A 5953-nucleotide genomic window follows, 5' to 3' on the forward strand; every position below is an offset into this window, starting at 1 on the left:
ACATGAGCTTTGTTTACTGTTAGAAAGCATGTTCTAATAGTCAGTCTTGTAAGCAGAATTTATACTACAAGTTTATAAATGCTAGGCTGTCTTTTTTAAGTGTTTTAGGATTTTGTTGTTTTTGTGTTTTGTGAATGCAAAGGTGAGGGAGAAAAGTAGAAAGGAACAATGGTAAGGCAAAGTAGGATTTTTTTTTTCAAAAGCAATTTGTATGTTGTAATAACACCTAAACAAATGGTAATGTAAAATAAAATCGCCATATGGCTAGCTTTCTACAAGAAGAATAATTCATTTCATCAAATAAGCAGAAGGCCATTTTTTTGTACCTGGACCTGGTGCCAGAAGCTTGTTCTATAGCCTTTCTGCTGCAAGCAGAGAACACTGACCAGCTGACTTAATCACAAGAAAAACTTCTTGGAAGGAGTTGGAATCGTTTATAGAATCAAAGGACAAACTGGAAAGGATAGGGACAAGAAAGTGCTCCAGGCCCCTGCAGCTGGAACTCAGAAAGGAGAGCCCCTTGGTCTCCTTCAAACGTTTCTCTCTCTGCAGAATGAAACATCTCAGTGAGTGCTCCCCTCCTTTGCAGGGTCACAACTTCAGAGGGCTCAACTTGAGTCACATGTATGCCCCTTGGCTAAGGATGAAAGTCCTGTTTGACAATCTGTAAGAGTGTAAATTGGTCCCTTTAAAACCAGTGATGACCCTACTTTGCCCTTCTTGAAAAGTTATGCTTGAATTACATTGACTTTCCAGAGTTAGCCATAGCCCCTACAGTGCCTCCACTGTAACACTTGGACAGTTGCCTATCTGGAGCTACAGGAAGGGCTAAAGAATAATTTTTTTTTATCAATACATTTTTAACATCAGTTTGCTTATAAATACACTTTTTTTCTCTTTCATTTTTAGTATTGTTTACATAGTTGGGAGGGATGTATGCCCATGTGGACCTCTAATTAGGGTGAGGAGGGTCAGGTATGGAGGAAGGTGGGAATGACAAATGTTTCTGCTTCTTCATTTTATTCTCTGGTCTGCTGGGGGTGAGAGAAAGGACGAGGGAGGGGACCACCCCTAACTATCAAACTACATTCATACCTGAGGATAGAAAAGTCACTTGATGATGCCTTAGAGACCCCAGTGTGGAGAAAAAGGTTCCGAGGGTTTCACTTGAGTGGTTTTGATAGTTCTGAGACATTGTCAGCTTTGTTGCAGCAGAGTTGAGAAAAATCTTTCCAAGGTCTATTGGATGACTAAGTCTACCTTAGTGCATCCATAAACCCAGACATTTGTTGCAAAGCTTGGCCAGGAGAGTAGTCCAACCTGTTCTGCTTTTTATGCTCTGACCAGACACATGACATCCTCTGCTGGCTTAAATGAGCTGGCTATCATGGCCCCCTCATGCATCTGGGCATGCTGTTCTACTGCATAGGCATCGGCAACTGAGAAGACTCAGTCTTGATACATGCACTCCAAGGTCAGATCACATATCTTGTGATGTTCTGAGTCCAGCAATCTAGTTGGGGAGTCTCCCAAGCAACCTTACCTGGAGTGACCTCAGACTTGACTCATACATGCACCCATCTGCAGCCTTCTCAGTGCAGGGTTAGGTTTGATCTGTCACCTGCACCAGCCAGTGCACATACTAGTGGATACACCTGCCTGGTCAGTTCTGCCTCAGCTTTATAGTTCACATGAATTGACAGGTGCATGGCCCAGCCTAGCACAGCACAATCCTCATGCGTATCAACAAATGTCACAACCTATTCAGGGTAACCCCTTAAAAATCCCATAAGACCCATCCCCAACCCCAGTTGTTGCACATGCCAGCCTCTGCTGCATCCTAACCCAGTCCAACCCACATCCCATCCAGCACTCATGCATACCCACAATTGCTGCAGCATAGCTCAGTCTGATCTGCTCCTAGACCCAACCCTCATGTTTGCCAACAGGTACCACTGCTTTGTCCAGCCTGACTCGCCCCCAGTCCTGGTTCTTGTGTTCACCAGTGATAGGTGCAGCCTAGCAGCACCAGCTCTCACAAGCACCACTATATGCTGGAGCCCAACCCAGTTTGGCCCACCCCCAGACCCAGCCCACACACATGCCAACAGGTGCTGTAGCCTTCCCAGCCTGGTTTACCCACAGTCTTACACTCACCAGTGGGAGCTGCAGTCAACAAGGGATTCCCCAGAGTTCCCCTACCAGGTCTGTTCTCAGCCCTGGGTCTTGTGATACTAGTAGGTGCTTTGGCCCAGTCTAGCATTGTCCACATGCAATCTCAGCTCTCTCTTGCAGATATTGCAGCCTAGATCAGCCAGGTGCTGCCCACAACCTGTTCTGGCTTTCATGTTTGCTGACGAATACTAAGGCTTGACCCAATCCAGCCTGTCCCCAGACCAGGTCCTCACAAATGCTGACAAGTGCTTTAGACTTGCCTGGCCTGATCTACCACCGACCCTGACTCCCATGCTCCTTAGAGGGAGCTGCAGACTAATAGGGGAGTTCCCCCACATTTCCCTACCAAACCTGCTCGCAGCCATAGATCTCATGTGTGCTAGTGGCCTTGCTTGGCATGGTCTGCCCTTAGTTCCAGCCCTTGCATGCAGTGGCAGGTGCTACACCCTGGCCCCACCCAGCCTTCTCCCAGCCCCAGCCTCCACTAGTGTCAGGTAGGTTCCTGTCAAATGAGTTCTTTGGTCCCACCTGGCTCAGCCCACCACTGCCCCAGCTCTCTGCATAAATCAAAGGTTACTTCTGTAACACAAAGGCAAGCCTACAATTTCCCTACAGAATCACCCCCCAGATCTCATTGTTTTACATTTTGGTGGATGCTACAGCTCAGTCTGACATGACCATCCCCTGCTCTGACACTCATGGGCAGTTATGTGGCCTAGTCCAGCCAAAAATGTCACTCAGCTGCAGCTTTTGTGAGCACCAGTGGGCAGCAGGTGATGCTATTTAGCCCAGCCCAGGTTTCCCATATGGGGTGGGTATTTTGGCCTGAAACAGATATGTTCTGTTTGCCCACTCTAAACCACTTTGAATCAGCTCCATTGCCTACCTGCAAGTACAGTGGCCTGCTTGTGGAAGATCCTAGAAGCCATTCCTTCCCCATCAAATATGTCCTTAACTGATCATACTCCAATATGTCTCCAGAGCTGTTTCCAGACAATCTCCATTCCTGCATTTAGGGGCTGGGTTAGCATGTCCCAGCCTGAGTTCCCCACTGTCCCTGTTATCTGACTTTTGGGTTTTTGTAGATGTTATTTTTATCCTGCTTATAAGAAAAGAAAAAAGAAAGAAAGAAAAGGAGGAGGAGGGAGGAAGGAAGGAAGGAAGGAAAGGAGAAAGAAAAGAAAGAAAGAGAAAGAAAAAAGGAAGGAAGAAAAAAAGAAAAGAAAAGAAAAAAGAAAGAGTAATTACACAGGGACACTGTTATAGGTAGGACAAATTTGTCATTAACCAGGGCCAGAATGCCCACCAGCCACTGGCTGCTTTTCTCCCAGTAGTGTAATACATGCCTAGGTACCAGACAGCCTGGGCAGTTGCCTCCTGCTGCAACTGTAAACACACTTGAAGCCCTATCCAAATTTGTTTCTTTTCGAATTAGAAGTATTTATTTGTTGCAGTACTTTGTGAAGTTTTCCATCGAAATATCCCTAAGGACAGAGAAAGTACATACAAGAGATAGTAATAAGATCCGTATGAATGAGAAAGGATTTTACTAGAAAACACAATTTCTTGAGAACACGTTTTATCCAAAATTGTATGCAGATTTTGTGTTACTTTCTTAATGTCCGTAGTTTCTTTTTCCAAAATCTTCGAAAATTGACTGTCTATGGAAAAAACACCTACTTTTTTTTAAAAGATTCATTTATTTTTATTGGAAACGAAGATATACAGAGAGGAGGAGAGACAGAGAGGAAGATCTTCTGTCTGATGGTTCACTCCCGAAGTGACCGCAACAACCAGTGCTGAGCCAATCCAAAGCCAGGAGCCAGGAGCTCTTCCTGGTCTCCTACACGAGTGCAGGGTCCCAATGCTTCAGATTGGCCACAAGCAGGGAGTTGGATGGGAAGCAGGGCCACTGGGATTAGAACCGGCGACCATATGGGATCCTGGAGCATGCCAGGCGAGGACTTTAACTACTATGCTACTGTGCTGGGCCCAAAGGGACCTACTTATAATGTGGTTTCTCATACTCCCTGGTGTGGGGTCTCCCCCTCAGATTCCTCTAGTACCCTGTTGCCAGAGGGGATGAGCCTGCTGCCGGCCACCCAGCCTCCGAGAGACAGACAGACAGACAGACAGGGGTTCTGTCTAAGCAGTTCCGATTTATTGGGGAAATTCAGTTTCTTATATAGGGTAAGGGATAGCCTCAGGCCAGGAATTTCAGAAATTCCAGGGAGGGAAGGAACTTGGAGCCACTTACTAGGAGAATGATTGTGGAAGCCACCTCCCGTAGGTCAGGGGTAGGTGAGTGAAAAGGCCCTGGCCAATCAGTCTTTCTTTGAACCAACGTGGCCCCTGCCGTGGCTCACGCCCGGGGCTCTATCCTTGGCTGCCATCTTGCACGTCACGTGTAACCCAGTGACCTTGACTGTTAGTCGCCATCTTATTGACTTAGTGACCTCTTTGTCCCTGAGCCCCACACCCTAGCATGCTGACTCATATCTCAAGAATATGAAAAATGAACTTACATTTATATGAATTTCCTTACTACTGTTGGAGCCTGTCAGTGTGTTAGAGCAGCAGTTCTAAGAATAATGGTAAGACGGTATGTAATAATTCATACGCACTGAGGTTGCCTGCATGTGTATCATCAGAATTCACCAGCTGCTAGGGCCTTTTGCAGACCAAGGAGCTCAGCCTTACAGCAGCGAAGTAACAGTTTCACAGACACAGGAAAAGGCAGAGCTAGAACTTGATGGCACTTGGGTCCTTTTTTTTTTTTTTTCAGTCCAGTAATTCTGCTATAGCATTCAGAGTTTGGTATTTTTAACTTACAGTGTCTAGAAAAATAATGTGTACACAGAAGCACCTGCATTCATTTTCCTGGGCCACTGTAATATAAAACTATAGCCTGAACGATTCACACAGTAGAAGTGAATTTTCTCACAGTTTCGGAGGCTGGAAGTCCAGGAGCAAGCGGCCATCAGTGTTGGGGTCTGGTGAAGGGCTATCATCTTGGCTTGCTCAAGATTGCCTTCTTGCAATGCCCTCCCATGACCTCTTCCCTCCAAGTGGCAGTTTTTCCTCTTTTTTTTTTTTTTTTTTAAGAATACAGTCCTATTGGCATACAGCCCAGGTTTATGACCTCACTCAACCTTAATCACACACATAAAGCATGTTTCCAAATACCATCACATTGGAGAACTTTAACATATGAATTTTGGGGGAAATATAATTAGTCCACCATAGCGGTCTGTCTGTCTCTCTGTGTCTGTCTATGTTCCTGCCTACCTAAATTTCTGGTTCTTTTATTTTTTTTTTATTTTATTTTTATCAGAAAGTCAGATACACAGAGAGGCGGAAAAAAAGATGGGAAGATCTTCTGTCTGCTGATTCAGTCCCCAAGTGGCTGCAACACCTATAGTTGCACCAATCTGAAGCCAGGAGCTAGGAGCTTCTTCCGGGTCTCCCTCACAGGTGCAGGGTCCCAAGGTTTTGGGGCATCCTTAACTGCTTTCTCAGGCTACAAGCAGGGAGCTGGATGGGAAGCAGGGCTGCTGGGATTAAAACTTGCACCCATATGGATCCCAGTGCATGCAAGGCGATAGAACACCTTAGCCGCAAGGCTACTGTGCCAGGCTGTAAATTTCTGGTTCTTAAGTTCATTTGTTCAATTCATATAAAAAGAAGAAAAAAAGAAAGGAAAAGGAAGGGAAGAGATAAGTAAAAACATTTATGTCAATTTAAAACCTTAATAATTACAAATTTGTACTCACATAGA

Source organism: Ochotona curzoniae, unplaced genomic scaffold (genome assembly GCF_017591425.1).
Source record: "Ochotona curzoniae isolate NIBS_2020 unplaced genomic scaffold, NIBS_Ocur_1.0 scaffold_3890, whole genome shotgun sequence".
In the NCBI taxonomy this organism is placed as follows: Eukaryota; Metazoa; Chordata; class Mammalia; order Lagomorpha; family Ochotonidae; genus Ochotona; species Ochotona curzoniae.